This window comes from Sciurus carolinensis, unplaced genomic scaffold (assembly GCF_902686445.1).
Source record: "Sciurus carolinensis unplaced genomic scaffold, mSciCar1.2, whole genome shotgun sequence".
Taxonomy (NCBI): domain Eukaryota; kingdom Metazoa; phylum Chordata; class Mammalia; order Rodentia; family Sciuridae; genus Sciurus; species Sciurus carolinensis.
This window is the reverse complement of record NW_025920227.1, coordinates 361,043-385,791: the sequence shown is the minus strand read 5'-3', so window position 1 is coordinate 385,791 and position 24,749 is coordinate 361,043. Positions and strand designations below refer to the sequence as shown.

General features: G+C 37.5%; 1 pseudogene; it reads left to right on the top strand.

Moving 5' to 3' along the window:
• LOC124975225 (chromodomain-helicase-DNA-binding protein 1-like) overlaps positions 1-24,749 on the top strand; it is a 105,980-nt pseudogene that overhangs the window by 27,578 nt on the left and 53,653 nt on the right.

Below are 24,749 nucleotides of genomic sequence, written 5' to 3'. Positions count from 1 at the left end.
TACATACCACATTTTCTTTATCCATTCATCTGTTGAAGGAAATCTAGGTTGATTCCATAGTTTAGCTATTGTGAGTTAAGCTGCTATAAACATTGATGTGGCTCCATCACTGTAGTATGCTGATTTTAAGTCCTTTAGGTATAAACCGAGTGGGATAGTTGGGTCAAATGGTGGTTCCATTCCAAGTTTTCTGAGGAATATTCATACTGCTTTCCATAATGGTTGCACCAATTTGCATTCCGAACAGCAATGTATGAGTGTACCTTTTTCCCCATATCCTTGTCGACATCTCTTGTTGCTTGTTTTCTTGATAATTGCCATTCTGATTGGAGTGAGAAGAAATCTTAGAGTAGTTTCGATTTGCATTTCTCTAATGGCTAGTGATGTTGAACATTTTTTAATGTATTTTTTGATCAATTGTATTAACTTCTGTGAAGTGTCTGTTAGCCCATTTATTGATTGGGTTATTTGTTTTTGGTGTTAAGTTTTTTGGGTTCTTATATGTTCTAGAGATTAATGCTTTTTCTGAGGTGCATGTGGTAAAAATTTTTTCCCACACTCTAGGTTCTGTATTCACATTATTCATTGTTTCTTTTGCTGAGAAGAAGCTTTCTAGTTTGAACCCATTTCATTTATTGATTCTCGATTTAACATATTGTGCTTTAGGAGTCTTGTTAAGGAAATCAGATCCTAGGCCGACATGGTATAGATTTGGGCCTAGTTTTTCTTCTATTAGACCCAAGTCTTTGATCCACTTTGAGTTGAGTTTCATGCAGGGTGAGAGATAAAGGTTTAATTTCATTTCGTTACATGTTCTTTCCATTTATCTCAGCACCATTTGTTAAATAGGCTATCTTTTCTCCAGATAATATTTTTGGCACCCTTGTGTAGTATGAGATGCCTGTTTTTATGTGGACTTGTCTCTGTGTCTTCTATTCTGCACTATTGGTCTACATGTCTGTTTTGGTGCCAAACCATGCTGTTTTTATTACTATACCTCCGTAGTATTGTTTAAGGTCTGGTATTGTGATGCCTTTTCCTTCACTATTCTCACTAAGGATTGCTTTGGCTATTCTGGATCTCTAATTTTTCCAAATGAATTTCCTGATTGCTTTTTCTAGTTCTATGAAGAATGTTATTGGGATTTTTATAGGAATTGCACTAAATTTGTATAACACTTTTGGTAGTATGGCCATTTTGATAATATTAATTCTGCCTATCCAGGAGCATTGGGAGGTCTTTCCATTCTCTAATGTCGTCTTCAGTTTCCTTCATTAGTGTTCTGTAGTTTTCATTGTAGAGGTCTTTCACCTCTTTTGTTAGATTGATACCTTTTTTTTTGAGGCTACAGTAAATGGGATAGTTTACTCTCTTTTTTGGGGGGAGGGGCTTAATTTTCTTTATTTCTCTTTTAGTGGATTCATTACTAATGTATAGGAATGCACTTGATTTATGGGTATTGATTTTATATCCTACTAATTTGCTGAATTCATTTATTAGTTCTAAAAGTTTTCTGGTAGAATTTTTTAGATATTCTAAATAAAGAATCATATTATTGGCAAATAGTGATAGTTTGAGTTCTTCTTTACCTATTTGTATACCTTTAATTTCTTTCTTTTGTCTCATTGCTCTGGCTAGAGTTTCAAGGACATTACTGAAAAAAAGTGATGAAAGGGCATCCTTGTTTTGTTCCAGTTTTTAGAGGGAATGCGTTCCAATATTTCTTCATTTAGAATTATGTTGGCCTTGGGTTTAGCTTATGTGGCTTTTACAATGTTGAGGTATGTTCCTACTATCCCTAAGTTTTTCTAGTTTTTTAAACATGAAGTTGTCCTGTATTTTGTCAAATGCTTTTTCTGCATCTATTGAGATAATGATTCTTGTTTTTAATTTGATATGATAAATTACATTTATTGTTTTCCATATGTTGAACCAAACCTGCATCCCTAGGATGAACCCCACTTGATAGTGGTGCACTATCTTTTTTATATTTTTTGGTAGCAATTTTGCAGGATTTTATTGAGAATTTTTGCATCTGTGTTTATCAGGGATATTGGTCTGAAGTTTTCTCTCCTTAATGTGTCTTTGTCTGATTTTGGTATCAGGGTGATATTACCCTATAAAATGAGTTTGGTAAGGTTCCCTCCTTCTATTTCATTGAATAATTTGGGGAGTATTGGTGTTAATTCTTCTTTGAAGATCTTGTAGAACTCACCTATCTGAATCTATCTGGTTCTGGGCTTTTCTTAATTGGTAGACTTTTAATGGCGTTTCCTATTTCATTACTTGAAAGTATTCTGTTTAGATCATGTAGGATCCCCTGATTCAGATTACATAGGTCATATGCCTCTAGAAATTTGTCAATGTCTGCAGTATTTTGTTTTATTGGAATATAAATTTTCAAAATAGTTTCTAATTATTCTGTATTTCAGTTGGGTTGGTTGTGATATTTCCTTTTTCATCTTGTATTTTAGTAATTCAGATTTTCTCTCTTTTTCTGTTAGTGTGGCTAGGGATTTATCAATTTTATTGATTTTTTTTCAAAGAACCAACTTTTTGTTTTGTCAAATTATTCAGTTATTTCTTTTGTTTCAATTTCATTAATTTCAGTTCTGATTTTAATTATTTCATATCTTCTACTGTTTTTGGTGTTGATTTGTTCTTCTTTTTCTAGGGCTTTGAGATATAATGTTAGGTCATTTATTTGTTGATTTTTTATTCTTTTAATAATTGAGCTCAGTGCAGTGAACTTTCCTCTTAGTACTGCCTTCATCATGTCCCAGAGATTTTGGTTTGTTGTATCCATTTTCTCATTTACTCTTGGTATTTTTTTCATTTCGTCCTTGATTTCTTTTACTATCCATTTGTCATTCAATAGCGTATTATTTAGTCTCCATATGTTAGAGTAGCTTCTATTTTTTATCTTATCATTGATTTCTAATTTCAGTCCATTATGATCTAATAGACTATAGGGTATTTTAAGGATTTCTGCTTTTTTTCCCCCCACAATCACTAACCCTTTATTGAAGTGATCTTTCACTTCCTGTATTTTCTCTTTGATTTCACTCTTTATACCATCCTTTACTTCATAGATCAGTTTAACTATGTATATTCTAAACTCCTTTGTGGACATTTCTCCTCCTAATAATCTCTGTTGGTTCCTCTTTTACTCTTCCTGTGGATTTTTACTTCTGGTTTCTCTCTTTCTCCTTCATGAACATCATGTCCTGCACTATTTCTGATTTCTCAGTGTCCAATATTTGAGATTGTAAATTCTTTTGGCAAATTTTCTGTTCATATTGTGAACCATGATTGAACTCATTATTGCTGTTTATAGCTAGAGGGATAATGTAATGTCAGTGGATTCTCATATTGGGGCATCTTGATTTGTTTGGGGCAATTTGTTCCCTTGTTTTTTCATGTTGCTTGTGTGTTTTCCCATGTAGTTGTATGAATCTGAGCTACTATAGACTCTACCCTGTAGAACTATATTGTCCCACATTTCCAGTATTTCACCTTTAAGAGGGAGATCAAAATCAACAGCACCCAGCACAAACAATACACAGTCTCAAATCTAATAGCTTCCCCCAAAGTGTCCACTGCCCTCTAGCTATAAACAGCAATAATGAGTTCAATCACGGTTCACAATATGAACAGAAAATTTGCCAAAAGAATTTGCAATCTCAAATATTGGACACTGAGAAATCAGAAATAGTGCAGGATATGATGTTCATGAAGGAGAGAGAGAAACCAGAAGTAAAAATCCACAGGAAGAGTGGAAGAGGAAACAACAGAGATTGACTATTTAGGAGGAGAAAAGTTAGAAAGGGAATCCAGAAAAACAGACAAGGAAGAGGAAGCATATATATATAAAGAGAAAAAAATTAAAAATATAAGAATATACAACAGAACTGCAAAACACCATGCATATATCTCCATCCTCAACAAACTGGTGCATGAAAAATACCGTGCTCCAAATACAGTGGAGAGAGATGCCAGAGAAGAAAAATAAAATAAAATAAAATTGAACAACTGTTTCTGCCAGCATCCAAAAGCTTCTCAGCCCTGCCTCTGACTTCCCACAAGACTGCCTGGCCCAGACAGACCCTGGGAGACCCAGTCACTATCCCACCAATCTGGGCCTCAGATGTCTTAGGTTCGACCACGTTGCAGTCCCAAGATCTCAATGATACTGGAATTTGGAAAGAGACCACCAGGGATAAGCAATCCTGAAAGACAATAACTAGATGGCAGCAACCAGTACCCCCAGCAGGAAAACCCCAGGTGCAGCCAAACCCACAGTCACCTGACACTGAACCTCCAGGTTCTGGTGGGTGTCCCCAGAGAGGGGCACCTTGTCTCCCCAAGGTGGCAGTAGCAGGAAACCCGTCAGCATCTCATATCTCAGACTCTGTCTGGCATCTCAAAATGAATGCAGTCATGTGCAATCAAACCTGGAGTCTCCCTGGCAGTGAACCTCTGGGCAGTGGTAGAAGCAGTAAATGGCAAGAGATTGGTGACAGCAGGCAGGTCCTCAGCAACAGCTCAGTTGTCCGTGGTGTGGGCAGCAGTGGGGGATCAGCAGCTGCAGTGGTAGCAGCTGTGGCTGCAGTTGCAGTGGCACCCAGAGAGAAGACCTCCAGGTGACCTCTGGAGAGCAGCAGCAGCTTTGGCAGCAGGGATGTCAGGGGCAGCGATGTCAGTGACAGCAGTGTAGATAGCAGGCGTGCCCAGAGACAAGACCTCTGGTGTGCAACAGCAGCATGGGCGGCAGCAGCACCCAGAGAAAACACCTCCAGGCATCTGGGGCAGTGGCCTCAGGGGCAGTTGTGCCCCACCTAAGAGAAGACCTCTAGGTGATGACCCCTAGGTGATGACCCCTTCCAGAATATTCTGACTGCCATCCCATACCTTGAGAATCACTTATATACACCTAAGCCTATTTCTTGATTCCTTTTCTAGAGTGAGAGCCTTAGCATTTCATTTTTGGATCTTCTTTACCTTTGGCATCTCCTTTTGCCTCTGTTTTCTAAAGAGTGGGTTTGATTCCTAGGCAAGTATTTATTAGACTTTTTGGATGTACCAGGCTCTGCAATTGGTGTTAAGTTGCACTGAGATAGTCATGTACGCAAATAGTTATATAATACCTCAAATAGATGTGACTAAGGGACATAATGGATTAAAAGGAGGATGGGTTCTCTTGCTGTTGCCTATCTATTGACTTTCTATTCAAGAAGTTTTCCCTGAGTCAGGGCACATGACTGGGAATGGGCCCTTTCGTTTCCAGGTGTATAGCCAGAGCCTTTTGAAGTTGGAGACCACCTGATCGAGGTTAGTGGGAAACTTCACCTGTTGGATAAGCTGCTGGCCTTCCTGCATTCCAGGTATAGGTTCACATGTACTTCTCTGAGCTGGTGACTGGTTAAAACCTAATTAGTGAGAAACTTACTTATTTCATAATACTGATTCAAGTTTTCCTCTTTTACAAGACTCTAATTCAGGGTCTACTTTCTCTGAAATTATACACCCACCCCATTCCAATCTCATCCAACTCTTCCCTACCATTATCCTTTCTTTCCTGAATTCCTATAGCATTTAGGATCCCACTCCAGCACTTGGCAAGCCCTACCTTAATCTACTACCTGGCTGATCAGCTTATGTTCAACTCATCAGTCCAGCTATATTGTTTAGAGCCCCAAGGACAGAGCCAGCATTGAGCATTTCTTTTATAATTGCCTGCTGGTACCTTGTGTTGAATTGACACATAATAAAGGCTCAGTAAGCATTCATTCTTGTTAATTTGTGGGGTTTGATTTAAATTCAAGGGGTACTTGGAATAGTCTTTCCCAGAAATGCGAGCTGGGTATCAGAAGAACAGAATTTTAAAATGGACTGGTTAGGATGACTATCCCAGGTGTGACATGACATATCCTAAAACTTGAGATTTGGCAAAAATTTCCCAATCTTTTCCAAGTTAAATAATTGCATGTATCACTGTGTCTTATGTTCTTTGACATATCTACTATAGGTGTGTTAGAGATGGAGAAGAGCCCATAAAAACCTTCCATCCAAGTTTTTTATGTCACAGACCCAGAAAGGTCTTATCCAAAGTCATATAGCTAGCAAATGTCAGAGGTGAGATAAGAATTGAGGTACTCACCTTCAAGCTCAATGCTTTCCCAACAATTTGGGCTAGAATCTGGCAGGAGTTCTCCCTAACTCTTGATCTTACCTTTGTGGTAAGCTTAAATTAAGTTCATTTTCTTAAAAAGAATATTGTTTTGTCAGCCCTGTACTTCTTTGTTCAGGTAAATTTTAAAACAGTGTCTGATAACAAGGAGCTCTCAGCTCGACTTTGTTCTTAATGCATTATTTTGAATTATTTCCTCTCTTCACTCTCTATATGTAATTTTCCTCATGTATCATGGGGGATTGCTTCTCTAAAGTGATGCTTCTCAGACTTTCCTAGATGATAATGACTTACACCGCCAAGTGGGGAATAGCAGTAGATAACTGACCACAGTTCTTTAGCATCTTGGGGAAGGGGTACACACATACGTGAATCTTGCCCTTTGCTCTTCATGTGTTTATTCATTTCACTATTAAAATGAAAGCTTATATTTATTTTCATTGAGTGAAGTGACATTCCAGAGAGAGGCTCCTTGGTTGCTCTAGGGCTTTCATAGTTCCTGGTGAATTGACATGTGCCCTGAGAATATCTCTGCTGTAACTTTAAAACTGCTCTGAAGGATACAGCTACATGTGGAGGCACTTTGTGTTCTTATGTAAAGTATGTAGAGTTTCTGAGAAAGTTATATATTTATATTTCTACTTTAGCATTCCACTTACTTATAAAATTGTATTCTTTGATAAATTTTGTGTGAGGGTAACTCACCCTAAATACTACTAGAGTTTCTTCTTTTCTTTTCCTTTCCAGGGGCCATTGGGTTTTACTTTTCTCCCAAATGACCCAGATGTTGGATATTCTCCAAGAATATATGGATTATAGAGGTGACTCCCCTGGGCCACTACATTACTGAAGTCTTTTGTAGATTTAATGATCAAATAGGTCCATGAAGAATAATAAGGGGTGTGGGAAAGTTACAGAGGAAAAAGGTGCAAAAACATTATTCAGAACCAAAAGAAGATTAGGAGAGGGGACAGTACTATGTGAAGTAGAAGTGAAAATTTTGAGTGTCTTCAAAAATGTATAAGTCGAGTTTCAGTGACAGAAACTTGCAGTGTCTTGAAACATTTAGCTCAACAGTTGTGTACTTATTCAGGATTAGTAAGAAAATGAATATTGATAGTATGGAGATCCCACAAATCAAGCAGGGGAAGGTAAGACCAATTATTTCTATGGACAATAGGGAATGTAGGCAATTACCTGAGAACTCAATTTTATATATAATAAAATTGATGTGGGATAATGGGAAAAAGTTTAAACAGTGGATGATTTTTGAGCCTTTCATAGATTATCAGCTGCAGAACTAAGAGTTTTAAAATTTAGTTCAGAGTGGTCTCTCAGATCCACTTGATCCCTCCAAGTACTGCAGTAACCCGGATACTTGCAGAAATGCCATTGGCACATTGAGGAATCCCCACTGTCAAAACATGACGAGTTTATAATTCCCCTTCCTGACCTGATGCATGGTGGTAAGTGGAGAGCCCTAAAGCTTCATTGAAAAGCAGATGCTGGGTCATCAGGCAGGCTCCTAAGTGCTTGTCTTACTGCTTGCCTCAGTAAGGATTGTGTCTCAGCAAATACAAACTGCCATAGAGGGTGGATATTTAGGGTTGCCTAGGAATAGTCAAACTGAATGTTAACTCTGTTTTAAGTGCCAAAACTTTGACTGCATGTGTTTATAAACCCAGGCGAGAGTGTTATGGTGAATTTTTTTGTAATGTGATGTATTGTCCCCCTAAATTTAGATCTTTCCCATGGTATTTATTTAAAGTAGGGGCATGCCTGGATATGGAAAGGACAATATAGGCATTTCGTTTAGGAATGACTTGATTTTTTTATTTCCTCAAGAGTCCTTGAAAAGGGTTAAGATCTGTTTGTTGTTGTTCTTCTCTATGTAAAGGCTACAGCTATGGGCATGTGGATGATTCTGTGAGAGGAGAAGAGAGACACATGGATATACAGAACTTTGGACAGCAGCCTATTTTAATTTTTCTCCTGAGTACCAGGGCAGGTAAGCCACATAGGTATTGATGAAAGCAGACAAAGAAGGAGTGGTGTAGTGTTTTTACATCCCAGCCATTGGGATATTTTTCCATAATTCTCTGAAAGGTGAGTTTATTACCAAGGAGTATAATAAAAGGAGAGAATCAAGGCAGTTGACATAGCATTGTACTGGCCTTCTACTTTGGAGCTCTTTTCTGTCCAACCTATCTAAGCTGTGATGTCACAAAGAAGTGAGGCTGGAACCTGAGGTTATTGGAAAGTAATTCTAATCTGCTTTGACCTCTGACCTGGGAATGCCCTGATTTTTTTTTTTTTTTTTGTAATTTTGAGGAAGTTTTATTTATGTCCAGTGGAGGCAGCTCTCCTTCCTAGTCATGAATTTGGAAAATAAGATAATCTCTTTGCTAGTTACCCTTCCTCCATAAGTACCCCTGGAACAGTGTTGTAAAGTTTAATAAACTTTTTGTTGTTTAAAATGTGATTATTGTGAAACTGCCACTCTTTGTAATTATTATGGCATTGTCCGTATGACGGAAATCATAAATATCATATGACATCTGTGGTGCTTTGTCAGTTATGGAGTGCTCTCATATACTATTAAATAATTTGAAATCAGTTTTTGGAGATGGAATTTTCCTTACATCCTGAATCAAAAAGACCTTAAATTAATTTTGAATTCATATCTGAATCTCATTATCTTATTTTTTATAGACCTTAATTCGTATGAAATAGATATAGGAATACAAAAAGGATGTGTGTCCTTGATGAAAGAAAGATTAATATATTTATGAAAAGAAAGTTCAGACTTATTTAGAAAGCATTTATTAAGTGCTTTGTACTATATGGGTATATAAAAGAAGTGTTAGATATAATCCTTGAGTATAAGATTATTTCTCCAGCATATGTCTTATCTGTCTAATAAACTCAATAATAAGTTCTAATCAGACTCCTTTGGCCTCAGTCTCTTCCAAGGTCACATGCCACACCCTGCATCAGAGCCATTCATTCGGTTGTCTCATGGTTAGTCTTAGGGGAAACTTAAAGGATCTGGTCAAATGCATCGTCAGGTTGGGAGAGGAATTCCATTTGTGTTTTAAAGATTTTATTATTCATATTTAGAGAGCAGATGTTTGAATCATCTAAAATTAGAAAGAAACCTCTGCCTTTCCGTTAATCTCCCTGGAGTCTTCAGTAGATTATCTAGGATATGAAGCAGTCCTGGATGTTAACCTTTTCCAAACTCTGATTGTCATATTTGCTATCACGTTTTTGCTATAGTTCTGCAGCATTTTCATTTAATGGGTTTCCTTCCAACTTTCAAGAGGTGAGGTTATTACCACATATTGCCAGCAGGTGGCAGTGATAGCTTATGACTATGTCCCAAACAACTAAATACAGCTTAAAATATTCCCCTTAGTGAAGAAGGGCTGCATTAGCCAACTTCAACTCAAGAGGAAGATAATTTTTATGGAACACATTTTTAAATGAAATGATTGCCTAGATAGTAGTAGGATATAGTGGATAAAAAGGTTCTGGAGCCAGGTGTAGTAGTGCATGCCTACAGTCCCAGTTACACAGGAGGCTGAGGCAGAAGGATGGTGTGAGCCCAGGAGTTCAAGTCCAGCAAGGGCAACAGAGCAGGACCCTGTCTCAAACCCAGTAGTAATAACCACATATTCTGGAATATGGGATGGAGTCCTGACTCTCATCTTCTAGTGATGCAACTTCAAATAAGTCCCTTAATCTAGCTGTGTTTCCATTTCAGCATCTGCAGAATGAGAATTATACCAGCAAGGATGCAGGGTTGTGAGGGTTAAAAGGGTTAATTTATATAAACCTTTTTGAACAATGCTTGGTGAATAATAAAGTAGAAGTATAACTGTCATTATTGGATATAATTTAGCATCTCTCAGTAATCAGTCATTATTATTTCCTTATTCCAACTTTAATATTATATGAAGGCTTTAATGAGAATGTTCCTGCCTGACTTTTCTTAAGATCCAGCTGGGAGTCCGTAGTACTTATGAAAAGGAACCCTTCATTCAATTCTTGGAACAAGTCCTTTTAGGTTTGTTTCAGGAATGAGCTGTAACAACCCTGGAAAGAATGAGTCTGTTCTGTACTAGTTTTCACATTAATCAAAGAGAAGGCTATAACTTGCCTTCATAGTAGTCTAAATTCCTGTAACCCAGGTACTTCCTTGACCCTTTTTCTGCACCACTGAATAAAGATTGAAAAGTTGTTGCTTTGAGTATTCTTGTCTTGAATTGATTTTATGACATTGTCTTTGATTAATGTGGAAACCAATTCAAGAAGACATCTTCAAGTTTTCTCTATTCAGAGGCATGTATCATCCCCTCTTCTCATTAACTAGTGCCGGGTCTTCCTATCTTGTAGCTTGCAAGTGTGTTTGAGTGCTTTTCTTAATGCATATTGAAGACCTTTCCTTTTTTTTTTTTTTTGTGTTTTATTTTTTTATTTTTTTTATTTTATTTTATTTTATTTTATTTTTTTATTTTTTTTTATTTATTTTTTTACATTTACATAGGGTAATGATGTTTCTTTTTTTTACCTTCCCCCCACCCCTCCCACCCTTTTCCCTTTATACAGTCCTTCTTTCCTTCATTCTTACCGCTCTCCTTAGCCTAACTCTAAACCTAACCCTAAACCTAATGCTAACCCCTCCCACCCCCATTATATGTCCTCATCCGCTTATCAGCGAGATCATTCGTCCTTTAGTTTTTTGAGATTGGCTTATCTCACTTAGCATGATATTCTCCAATTTTGACCATTTGCCTACAAATGCCATAATTTTATCATTCTTCATTGCGGAGTAATATTCCATTGTATATATATGCCACAGTTTCTTTATCCATTCATCAACTGAAGGGCATCTAGGTTGGTTCCACAATCTGGCTATGGTGAATTGAGCAGCAATGAACATTGATGTGGCTGTATCTCTGTAGTATGCTGATTTTAAGTCCTTTGGGTATAGACCAAGGAGTGGGATAGCTGGGTCAAATGGTGTTTCCATTCCAAGCTTTCTGAGGAATCTCCACACTGCTTTCCAGAGTGGCTGCACTAATTTGCAACCCCACCAGCAATGTATGAGTGTTCCTTTTTCACCACATCCTCGCCAACACCTATTGTTGCTTGTGTTCTTGATAATCGCCATTATCAAGATGAAATCTTGATGAGATGAAATCTTAGGGTAGTTTTGATTTGCATTTCTCTTATTACTAGGGATGTTGAACATTTTTTCATATATCTGGTGATTACTTGTACATCTTCTGTGAAGTGTCTGTTCATTTCCTTAGCCCATTTGTTGATTGGATTATTTGTATTCTTCGTGTAGAGTTTTTTGAGTTCTTTATAGATTCTGGAAATTAGCGCTCTATCTGAGGTATGGTTGGCAAAAATATTCTCCCACTCTGTAGGCTCTCTCTTCACATTTCTGATAGTTTCCTTTGCTGAGAGAAAGCTTTTTAGTTTGAATCTATCCCAGTTGTTGATTCTTGCTTTTATTTCTTGTGCTATGGGAGTCCTGTTAAGGAAGTCTGATCCTAAGCCAACAAGTTGAAGATTTGGACCTACTTTTTCTTCTATAAGATGCAGGGTCTCTGGTCTGATTCCGAGGTCCTTGATCCATTTTGAGTTGAGTTTTGTGTAGGGTGAGAGATAGGGTTTAATTTCATTCTATTGCATATGGTTTTCCAGTTTTCCCAGCACCATTTGTTGAAGAGGCTATCTTTTCTCCATTGCATATTTTTGGAACCTTTGTCTAGTATGAGAAAATTGTATTTATTTGGGTTTGTGTCCATGTCCTCTATTCTGTACCATTGATCTACCTGTCTATTTTGGTACCAATACCATGCCGTTTTTGTTACTATTGCTTTGTAGTAGAGTTGAAGATCTGATATTGCAATACCCCCTGCTTCGCTCTTGCTACTGAGGATTGCTTTAGCTATTCTAGGATTTTTATTCTTCCAGATGAATTTCATAATTGCTTGCTCTATTTCTGCAAGGTACAACATTGGGATTTTAATTGGAATTGCATTGAATCTGTATAGCACTTTAGGTAGTATAGCCATTTTGACGATATTAATTCTGCCTATCCAGGAACATGGGAGAACTTTCCATCTTCTAAGGTTTTCTTGAATTTCTTTCTTTAGTGTTCTGTAGTTCTCATTGTAGAGGTCTTTCACCTCTTTTGTGAGATTGATTCCCAAGTATTTTATTTTTTTCGATGCTATTGTGAATGGGGTAGTTTTCCTTTTTTTAAATACAGATTTTAGTTGTAGATGAACACTGTTTTTTTCAGTTTTTTCACCACTGTGACTAAAAGACCTGACCTGAACAACTGTAGAGGAGAAAAGTTTATTCTTCTTTCTGACTTCATTCCTTGGGGCTCAAGGTGAGGTTGGATATCATGATGAGAGAGTGTGACAGAGGGAAGCAGCTCAAATCATGATCAGGAAGCAGAGAGAGACTGCATTCTCCATATATAGACTATATACCCCATATCTATGCCCTCAGTGAACCAGTTCCTTCAGCTACACTGCACCTGCCTCTAATTACCATTCAGTTAATCCCATTAGGGATTTATTAACTTTTAAGGCCAAAACTATAATCCAATCATTTCTCCTCCAAACCTTCGTGCATTGTCTCTCATGTGAGCTTTTGGGGGACACCACATCTAAGCCAGAACAGATAATATCTTTATTTTGTTTATTTTCATGTGGTTCTGAGGATTGATCCCAGTGCCTGATACATGCTAGGTGAGCTCTCTGTCACTGAGTCATAACAGCAGACCCCAAACCTCTCATTTTTGGATCTGTTTTCTGAAATAGCATGTGTCTTTATTCATAGAATTTTCTAAGCAAAATCCAATCAAGGTTTTGAAACATGGCTTCACAGCATTAAATTAAGCATCCTTTTCTGCCCCTCACCTCTCATTCTGTTATATTTGATAATTAATTTTTTCTGTGTCAGACAACATAAGGTGAGGTGGCACTTTTGACCACCTCAGGGCTCTGGAGTTGGGGGCAGAGATGTCAGCCTGAAGGAGGAAACCAGTCAGCTGGACTGATTTCAGGTGTTCAGTATGACCCAGTCTAGCTTTGTGTCTGTTTTCCAGTTCCTTATTTGTGTGTTGCTGATCATGCTTCTTTTATTCATGGTTTCGGAATGAACTTAACAGCAGCAGATACTGTTATTTTTGTTGACAGTGATTTTAATCCTCAAAATGACTTACAAGCAGCTGCCAGAGCTCACTGAATTGGCTAGAACAAGTGAGTGAGTTAGACGTCTTCATTTTCCTGCTCTGTTGGCTTGTAGTTCTGGATTGGAGAGGAAGGTAAAGAATATAGTCCTGACAACAGTGTCATACTGGGAGTTGAGAACCACTGGGCTTTAACCCCATTTTGGCACTGACTTGCAGAGTCCTGTTCAGTGGGTCACATGATCAATTCAATCTCACTTTGTTAAAAAGATCAGTTAAATTGCAAAATGATTAGAAGAAACTTTTAGGCTTTAGTTAGAACCTAACTCAGTTTAAAAATGGAGTTAAAGCTGGTATGATGGCACATACCTGTAATCATAGCAACTTGGGAGGCTGAGGCAGGAGGATCACATGTTCAAGGCCAGCCTTGGCAACTTACCGAAACCCTGTCTCAAAAATAAAATATTTTGGAGCTGGGGTTGTGACTCAGTGGTAGAGCACTTACCTAGCATGTGTGAGGTACTAGGTTGAATTCTTAGCACCGCATATAAATAAATGAATAAAGTAAAGGTCCATCAATATCTGTGAAAAAAAAAACAAATAAATAAAAAACCCATTTTTAAATAAAAGGCTAGGGATATAACTCATTGATAAAGCTCCCCTGGATTTGTTTCTCAGTACCATGAAAAGGAAAAATAAAATGGGGTTAAGAGGTTGTGGAACTACCCTTTGACCTCAGGATAACCTCAGGCCTGCCAGGGGTTGTCCTTGGCTATAGATGAAGTCCCAATTGTGGTCATTTCATCTTCCTTTCCCTGACTCTTTTGGTAAAGGTTCAGAGAGAAGTTGATGCCAGATCTCTCTAACAAATGCTCAGGTCCAAATGAGCAATGTTCTTTGAATTGTTCCCTGAATATGGTCTTCGGTTCTGCTTCCTTTTTGGTGTATTTTTCTGGCATGCTTTTCCCCACAGCTTTGCAGACTCATAGCACACAGTTCTCACTTGACTTACGTACAGGATTGTGAAGGTTATTTGGCTGGTTGGCTGAGACATTGTGGAAGAAATAGTTTATAGGAAAGCAGCCTCCAAACTACAGCTCACCAACATGATCATACAAGGAGGCCTTTTTGTTCTTAGAGCCAAGAAACCTTTGGCTGATGCTGACCTCCAGGTAAAATATGTTGTTCTTTTCTTTAAAGTTCCATGATTTATAATCAGTACTCTTTGTGGATGTGAATGAAAATAAAAAGTACCAGCATTAACCACCCTTTGTCTCCAGTTACACATTAGTTTGTTAGCCTAATTCATATCCACTCAGTACCTACTACATGCAAGGTGCCATAGAAGCTAAATGAGTGTGGAACTTAAAGGCAAAGAAAATAGGATAAAGAGAATGGGCTTTAAACCATCAAACTTGGATTCAGATTTATACCTTATTACTTTCTGGATGTATGACTTTGAGCAGGTAACTTAACATCATGGATATAATCTCTTTGGGGTTTCTAAAAATGAGTATGCCACTAGTTATCTCAGAGAGAATTTGTTTGTTTGTTTGGGTTTTGTTTGTTTTGTTGTTGTTGGTGGTGGTTTTTAAAGAAGAACTTGACTTAATCAGTAATGATTAATTCCATACCTCCTCCTTAATCCCAGACCCTTTATGCCATGACTTACACAGTACTCATTCCATACCCAGAGGAGGATGAAGAAGACTGGGAATTAAAAATTATACCATAGGATATATGGTGAAAGAACTAGAGTTAATTTGCTTGAGGAAAAAAAAGTTGGATAGGAGTCAAATACTGACTTGGAAGATTCTGGAGAGAGCTCTTTTTTGGAAAAAGACTTAGAGTTATTCCATAGCAGCAGTTTTGAGTTAAAATTAGAACCCATATTATAATATACCCCAGGTCCTTTTGAGGGATTAGATACAGAGAGATCAACCCCTAGGATTCTGGAATGATTCAGGCATGAAGTGAGTAATAAATAGCTGACAAGGGCAGTAGCTATGGGAAGGTCTGCTGTAGGAAACTGCAGAGAAGAAATGACAGGAGTTGACTATTGTTTTGAGCCAAGGAGTGAGAGAGATAGCAATTCAAAGATGACTTTAAGACTTTAAGCCTGAATGATGAGAATAAAAATTATGAAGATAGGCAGTCAAGTGTTAGGAAGATTAAAATAATTTAGGCTTTAGTCAACAGGGTTTGTAGTAAAAATCGATGTGAATTATTGTTAGAGGGAGACTCAAAAAAGGAAGGGATTTCATTTAGAAAAATTTGTAAGAAAAAAATCAGACTTTAAAAGACCAGCTATCAAACAAAAAATTCAAGAGGTATGCAAAAGGGGAAAAATTACACAGTATTATAAACAGAATTATCAAGTTTACAATTAGTCCAAGCGTGGGTTAGAAAACAGCAGTTTTCTCTCACACACACCTGTGTCTTTGCACATCAGCATTGCACACAGGGATCCACTCTACTTTTGCTAGGGAGTAATTGACTTGCAGGAAAGGTTCACAGTTTTTTGGGTACTAGAACCTGAAAGAAGAACCTTAGGTTTTGTTTGTTTGCTTGGCTTTTGTTTACCTTAGGGAGTAACTGTGGAGTCTGGCTTTTTCTATACTTTTAGTCTTCTGCATACTCATCTGTCATGGTGGCAGGGCAGCTGTGCATTTTGTTTTCACACTATTGAAGAGGAAATTACAAATGTAAGGTGAAAGCTTGAGAGAGAGGTAGGTATATACTGTAGATGTCTAAATACATTTCTTCATAGGACCTTGAGAGATGAGTTCATTGTGGGCTGTAGTGAAGGTGTACATACTGGGAGTTAGAGGAGATGAGGTCTCAGATGCTCAAACTCTTCCCCAGTGGAGGGAGCTCCAGGCATTCAATTAGGGGTTTCCCTGCGATGTGGTCTACCAGCACATCATTGTGAAACACACAGGCACAACTCCCTGCTGTGGGCCAATATAGACTACAGGCTGTTGGAGAGGACCTTGGTAGGACTTCCTTTCCAGGCCAAGGGCAAAAAATCTCATTCTCATTCTGTGTGATTTCTTTCCTCTCCATCCAGACTATGAGTTATTTATGGTTGCCAAGGACAAGGATAATAACTCATTGCCTTGTCTCAAAAGAAAGCAGAGCATTTTTAAAATTATTAAAAGAATCTAATAGTAAAAGACGTGGTTCTGGTTTGATAAATCTAAGCAGCATAGAGTTGTGAAGTCCTGAAAAAGGAAAGCAGGTTCCTTATCCTGCAAGGAGAAACAACAGAAAGAGAGGGACAGATATAGATGTAGGGAGCATTTATTGAATGCTTACTGTGTGCTAAGCATTGTCTGAGGTGTACTTTTTCCAGTTGTTTCATGAAGAATAACACAAGAAAGAGGTAGACACTGTCTTTTATCCCCATTTTAAGAAATTTTCCAAACATCAGATTCATGACACTAATCCAAGCACTCTGTAACTTCCAACTACATGCTCTTAATTACTATAATATACTGTTTTTCATTTTTGAAAAAAAGGTAGTTCCTTAAAAACACATTATGAGTGCTTAATAGCAGGGGAAACCAGGAGACTTAAGTCCAAGGGAGTGGAAAGGAGGATCCTAGTATGAACTGAGCTTCATCATAAATACTTGGATTTCTTCTGTCTTGGTTACTAAATGCCTAAGCCATTTGCCTTGGTTTATATGTATGTATTTATATATTTTATGTTTATATATATAAATATATATGTATATATATATATAAATGTAAGTAATCTATATACATATTTATGTATATGTCTGTGTATGTGTGTGTATATATATATACCTTTAAGTTTCCAGGTTACAAAATAGACAGTCTAGAGATAACTAACCAAAACTAAAAGAACAAAATACAAATGAGGGCCCATCGTGTGGATCCCAATTGTTTCAGAATTCTTAAGAGAGAGTGCTTAGGGAGGTGTAAAGTTGGAAGTAGCAAGTGAAAGTCAGGTAATACTATCTAAGCTTTCTGGGTGGTTCCCGTAGCCTTAGGATGTAGGCAGAGTATCCCCTAGGGAGGAGTGAGAGGAAAGAGCAGGATAGGCAGTGCACAGGACTATCCAGGGAGATTGAAATTAAGAAAGGGTCTTTGGGCCTTGGTGATCAGGATTGTTATGGTTTTTCCAACGTGGGTTCCATAAAGTACTGTGGTAGGAAAGCCACTCCGCAAAGGAAAGGAGTCAGCTTATTGTGAGGTGAGATACTGAGTGGCACCTTCTCTTTCTAAGAAGTTTGGCAGTGAGAGAGGTAGGAAGGTAGCTAACAGGGTCTCTGACTTCTCTCAGGACTGCTGGAAGTACCTATAAAAAATGCTGGTTAGAGGTGCTATAGAAGATTCAGGAAATCATTTTATTCTTACTACGCCCACAAAAAAAGAAATTGGAGGCTAATAATTTTTTGTTGTTGTTGCTGTTATAGATAATTTTTAAAATCAATAGCTCTGGTCATCATTTATCACCTTTCTGCTTATTCCTCATCTAACCCCACAATAGTCTGGTTGAAATCATCTGCCCCAGGAGAGAAGAAAGTCCACAAGGGAAGGAATGTGCTTGGTGTCACTGAGACACTCAGCAGATCAGCACATCCTGATCTTTGTTTTCATGATAACTAACTGGATTTTTTGTTTTCTCCATTCAAGTTGAGTGAAATAGTCAAATTTGGCTTGGATAAACTGCTGTCTTCTGATGGGAGCACCATGGATGAGATAGACCTGGAGTCCATCGTGGGAGAGACAAAAATGGGCACTGGGTCTGTGATGCCTTGTCTGCAGCTGGAGGAGGAAGCATAGAGCAGGAGGAAGGAAGTGAGTTGGGGGTTAAAGTGAACAAATGGACCAGTCACCTCAAGCTAGGATATGAGTAATATGCATCTCCATAGGATGTATATCTATTCCCTGTATCTATTCCCTGGGACCTCTCTTTTCTACCCAGCCCTTGAGCACACTCTTTAGGCTTCTTGATCCAAGAAATTGAAAATATATCTGGCTGTTCCCTTATGGCTGAACTTTGAATCCAAGTCATGATATTAATGTTATGGTCTTGTCATCAAGGGTTAAGTTTGTAGTTTCTCTCTCTTGATGCAGACATCTTATCTGGTGTTTATTGGAGAAGCATGCTGTCTTTATGATAATGCTCTGCACAGTGATTTCTCTTCTCGATAGTAGATTTTTAAAAAATTGTAGCTAATATTTGTGGACATTTATTGTGGGTTCATCAATAGCACTGCCAACTATGTCATGTGCTTTATATCTTTTTCCATTTAACCTTCATAAGACCATGAGGTGTAGGAGATCATTTTGTCTTCCTTTCTCTTTTTTCTCCAAATTTGGTTAAAATATTTATCTTTTTTAAAAAAGTATTTTTTGTAGTTGTAGATAGCATGCTCTTATTTTGTTTATTTACTTTTTTAATGCAGTGCTAAGGATCAAACACAATGCCTCACACATGCTAGGCAAATGCTGTGCTACTACTGAACTACAGCCCTAGCTCCAATATTTATCTTTTCATCCTTTTCTATTCTGAAATTTTTGAATTTTGGATTTGAAGGGATTTTGTGGTTTTGTTTTTATCTTTTCTTTTCACATAGTGACTTTGTATCGTGCTCCCTAATATCACATGATAATTTTTAAAATGACTATTTGCCTGTATCAGCAGCAATAGGGGGTCAGTATGGGATGGAATGAGAGGGCTCTTACTGAGCTTCTTAATTCAAGAGTTCCTTCTAGCTCAGCTCAGTGGTGTATGTCTGTAATCCCACTGGCTCAGAAGACAGAGGCAAGAGGATCCTGAGTTCAAAGCCAGCATCAGCAAAAGTGGGGCACTAAGCAACTCAGTGAGACCCTGTCTCTAAGTAAAATACAAAATAAGACTGGGGATCTGACTCAGAGGCCTAGTGCCCCTGAGTTCAATCCCAGAATCCCCAGCCCCCCAAAAAAGAGTTCCTTCTCTGACCAAAACACAGAAGCACCATGGTTTCAGTAGGCCGTGCTTCCTTTACTGGTAGGAAGTGGGCTGGGAAAGGTTTTTGGTTTTTTCATTCTCGATTTTTACTACTTGCTTCTTTCTTTCTCTTTGACATAAAATTGCAAAGGATACCTCCCTTTCTAAATTAATTCTTTCTCACCTAAAAGCAGTGCTTCCTCAAATTTTTGACTGCATCTACTTTCCGGCCCTTCCATTTTGATTCCTTAGTAGCCACTGCTGTGATCTACGGTGAGGTCTCAGACCTATCCTCAGTGTTTTCCCATTTGGAGTGTGATTCTAATTTTGGAGAATAAATATCCTCTGTCTGGCACTGCTAGAACCCCACTGTCCTTTCTCCTATGCAATCTCTGTCTGCATACCCAGACTAGTGAGCGCTTCAGAACTGGCTCAGATGGTTTGGAATGTTCATTTCTCTACTTACCTGCAAATGTAAGTTTAGAGTAGTTTCTGACTGCTAATTTTGTAGTAGGCTTAGATTAGGGGTGGTTTCATTATCCTTGTTGATTGGTGCAGTTTTTATAGGGTATATGAAGAATTCAAAATTCAGGTGATTGGCATTATTCTACAGAACACTGTTTTTTGACTTTCTTGTGTTTTATCTTTAAAATTTGTTACAATAGTATCACATTTATATTCAAGAACTCTCTTGTTCTGTGCTTGTTGTTTGTATTCTGTTCTCATTTCAAGGATATAATATCCTCACTGAGGACATTTATTATAGCTTTTAAAAATATATCGCAGGGAGGATATTATATCTTTTCAAAATTGTTGCCCTGCCCACTGTATTGTCTCTTTTTCTCCATTTGCTTCTCCTTCTTCCTCTGTTTGTTTTTCCTTCTTCCTCTTCTTTTTTCAAAAAGAATCTCTTGTTCTTATTAGCAGTTTTCCTGGAACATCTGGTGTACTGTGACTGTCTGATCAGGGTGCTGGTGAAATGCCCCAAAGCTGACAGGCAGTTCTATTGTGAGCAGGTGGACGACCTTTGGGCCTCATGCCAGCAGCACTGGTTGGCAAGCCAGCTTTTGAACCAGGGGAGTCTTTTCAGACACCCAGATTTGAAGACACCACTGAACAACTCATTTTATCATTAGACGAGTCCTCTTTTATCATCCTTGGAAGATACACCATTACAGCAAAACTGTCTGTTTAAATTGAAGAGACAGGGATCCAAGGGCTCATAGTGCTCCCATTTTTTGGTGTGTGGATCGTTTCAGTTCCCCCACATCATGCTGCCCTCTTAGGACTATGAGTCCTAAGCTTTTGGAGTATCAAGAGGGTTTCTATTCCTGTAATCAGTTCCAGCTGGATACCTGTGTTTGGTTCCACAACTCTTCTTAATCTGTTATCATTTTCCAAAGAGTTTGTGAATGTTTTAATGAACCATTGCCTCATATAGCTTTTTAGAAATCCATTTATTGTCATTTAGCTGTTTCAGGTGAGAGAAAAAATAAATGTGTGTGGTCATATTTTTAAGTTATACTCGATTACCTTAGTATCAAGTTTACACCCTTTTCTGTAGTCATCTATATTAATTTAATTTTATTTGCTAGAACAAAATAAAATTGCAGTGTTTTTAGAAAGATGATTATATATCTTCACCTGCCTAAAAAAAAGGAATTTTTGCAGAAAATTTAATCACCAGAAAAAATTCTCCAGTTTGATTAAAATCTGGAATGTTGTCTTCAATGACCACGTCTTGGTTCTCTTTGTGGTAAATGGTTCCTCTGGCAGGATACAGATGAGGGTCTAGACCTGTGGGCTACAACTGCCTATTAGAAACAAACTAAAGACATGGAGCATCATTAAAATAATATAAATAAACATTAAAGAATGGTAGTTAGAGCAGCCCAATCAAATTTAAGTAAAAAGTAAGGTTGCTTTATCTTTAATGTCAAAGTTTTTAAAAAAGCACATTTACATGGTAAATTGAGAATTTCATGCAGTATGATACTACATATATTGATCATATTTGACATTTCTCAGCTTTTTATTTTTTCCACTTGTTGATAGAGTGCCTCACTGAAATACCCCTGCTGATTTAATAGCAAATGCCAATCAGTATTACAGCTGGTTATATTTGGGTACAAGTGTGAAGTAATTGATCTCTTGAGAATGAAAATGTTTTGATTTTATACTCTCTAGGGAAAACATACTTACAGCTGATTTCATAATTCTGTGAAAATACTTTTCTTGGTAACATGTGCTATTAAATACACTACACTTTTTTTTTCACATATTAAGCAAACAGAGTGTCTCCCTGCATGGTTAGAGAGAAAATGAGAGGAAAAGAGAAAGGAAAGAGAAAGGGCACGTGCTAGAAAGAGTAGAAAGTGAGGAGGAGAAAGAAAGCAAGTCAGGGGGAGAGAAAAGCCTACACTTCACTTTTGAATCATTATCTTACCTATCATGTGATTCTTGACTTTTGAATCATTATCTTACCTATCTGTGGTTACTGGTCTTGGCTGTTTATCATTTGATTCATGATCTTGGAAGATCACCCAGCCTCATTGTACCTTTGTGTCATCTGTAAAATGGTACTATTAATATGTTCTCTACTCCTTTACACAGCTGCAAAATTTAAATATAGTAATAGATGTGAAATTGCTCTGATAGCATAAAGTGCTACTTAAGAGTACTATATCAGCCAGGGGTGTTGCTCAGTGGTAGAGCTCTTACCTAGCATTTCAGTCCCTGTGTTTGATCCCCAGCACTGCAAAAATTAAGGAAAGAAAAAAAAAATTATACTATTGTCCTTGTTGTTTTTGCCATATTATTTGCAAGCCTGTTTTCTCTCTACTTTTCTATACACATTAATCTACTGCAAAGAGCATACAGATCTTAGATTCACAAAAACCTTCCTTCTTCATCTTGTAGCAGAGAGAATTGAGGAACACTTTTTTTTTAGGTTCAAATTTTTTATTCATTTCACAGCTAAGGGATTTTATTTCTTCTTTTTTATTTGTTTTTTAATTTATTTTTATTGTAAACAAATGGGATACATGTTGATTCTCTGCTTCTAATGGAGTAAAGGCATACCATTTGTGTAATCATACATCTACATAGGGTAATGTTGTCTGATTCATTCCGTTATTTTTTCCCTTCCCCCATCCCTCCCACCCCTCTTTTCCCTGTACAGAGTCCCTCCTTCCTCCATTCTTGTGCCTTCCCCCAAATTATGTGTCATCATCAGCCTATCAGCCAGATCATTCTTCCTTTGGTTTTTTGAGATTGGCTTATCTCACTTAGCATGATATTCTCCAGTTTCATCCATTTGCCTGCAAATGCCAGAATTTTATTATTCTTTATAGCTGAGTAATATTCCATTGTATATATGTACCACAGTTTCTTTATCCACTCATCAATTGAATGGCATATAGGTTGGTTCCACAATCTGGCTATTGTGAATTGAGCAGCTATGAACATTGGTGTGGCTGCATCTTTGTAGTATTCTGCTTTTAATTCCTTTGGGTATAGGCCAAGGAATGGGATAGCTGGGTTCAATGGTGGTTCCATTCAAAGCTTTCTGAGGAATCTCCACACTGCTTTCCAGATTGGCTGCACTAATTTGCAGCCCCACCAGCAATGTATGAGTGTACCCTTTTCCCCACATCCTCACCAACACCTATTGTTGCTTGTATTCTTGATAATCACCATTCTAGTTGGGGAGAGATAGAATCTTAGGGTAGTTTTGACTTGCATTTCTGTTTTTACTAGAGAAGTTGAACATTTTTTCATGTGTCTTGATTGCTTGTAAATCTTCTGTGAAGTGTCTGTTCATTTCCTTAGCCCATTTGTTGATTGGATTATTTGCATTCTTGGTGTAGAGTTTTTTTTGTTCTTTATAGATTCTGGAGATTAGTGCTCTATCTGAAGTATGATTGGCAAAGATTTTCTCCCACTCTGTAGGCTCTTTCTTCTCATTGCTGATAGTTTCCTTTGCTGAGAGAAAGCTTTTTAGTTTGAATGTATCCCAGTTATTGATTCTTGCTTTTATTTCTTGTTAAGGAAATTTGATCTTGGGCCAACAAGTTGAAGATTTGGACCTACTTTTTCTTCTGTAAGATGCAGGGTCTCTGGTCTGATTCCAAGGTCCTTGATCCATTTTGAGTTGAGTTCTGTGCAGTGAGAGATAGGGGTTTAGTTGCATATGGATTTCCTGTTTTCCCCACACCATTTGTTGAAGAGGCTATCTTTTCTCCATTGCATATTTTTGGCACCTTTGTCTAGTTTGAGAAAATTGTATTTATTTGGGTTTGTGTCCATGTCCTCTATTCTGTACCATTGATCTACCTGTCTATTTTGGTACCAATACCATGCCGTCTTTGTTACTATTGCTTTGTAGCATAGTTGAAGTTCTGGTATTGTGATACCCCCTGTTTCATTCTTCCTGCTAAAGATTGCTTTAGCTATTCTGAGTTTGTTATTCTTCCATATGGATTTCATGATTGCTTGCTCTATTTCTGTAAGGTACATCCTTGGGATTTTAATTGGAATTGCATTGAATCTGTATAACACTTTTGGTACTATGGCCATTTTGACAACATTAATTATGCTTATTCAAGAATGTGGGAGATCTTTCCATCTTCTAAGGCTTTCTTTAATTTATTCCTTTAGTGTTCTGTAGTTCTCATTGTAGAGGTCTTTCACCTCTTTGGTTAGATTCATTCCCAAGTATTTTATTTTTTGTGAAGCTCTTGTGAATGGGGTAGTTTTCTAATTTCTCTTTCTGAAGATTCATCACTTATGTTTAAAAATGCATTGGATTTATGAGTATTGATCTTATATCCTGCTGTTTTACTGAATTCACTTATGAGTTCTAAAAGTTTTCTGGTGGAATTTCCCAGTTCCTCTTAATATATAATCATGTCATCCGCAAATAGGGATAGTTTGAGTTCTTCTTTTCCTATTCATATCCCTTTAATTTCTTTGGTCTGTCTAATTGCTCTGGCTAGAGGTTCAAGGACAATATTGAATAGAAGTGGTGAAAGAGGGCATCCCTGCCTTGTTCCAATTTTTAGGGGGAATGCTTTCAGTTTTTCACATTTAGAATGATATTGGCCATAGGCTTAGCATAGATGGCCTTTACAATGTTAAGGAATATTCCCACTATCCCTATTTTTTGTAGTGTTTTGAGCATAAAGGGATGCTGTATTTTATCAAATGCTTTTTCTGCATCTATTGAAATAATCATGTGATTTTTGACTTTAAGTCTGTTGATATGATGAATTACGTTTATTGATTTCCAAATGTTGAACCAAACTTGCATCACTGGGGTAAATCCCACTTGATCGTGGTGCACTATCTTTTTAATGTGTTTTTGAATGTGAT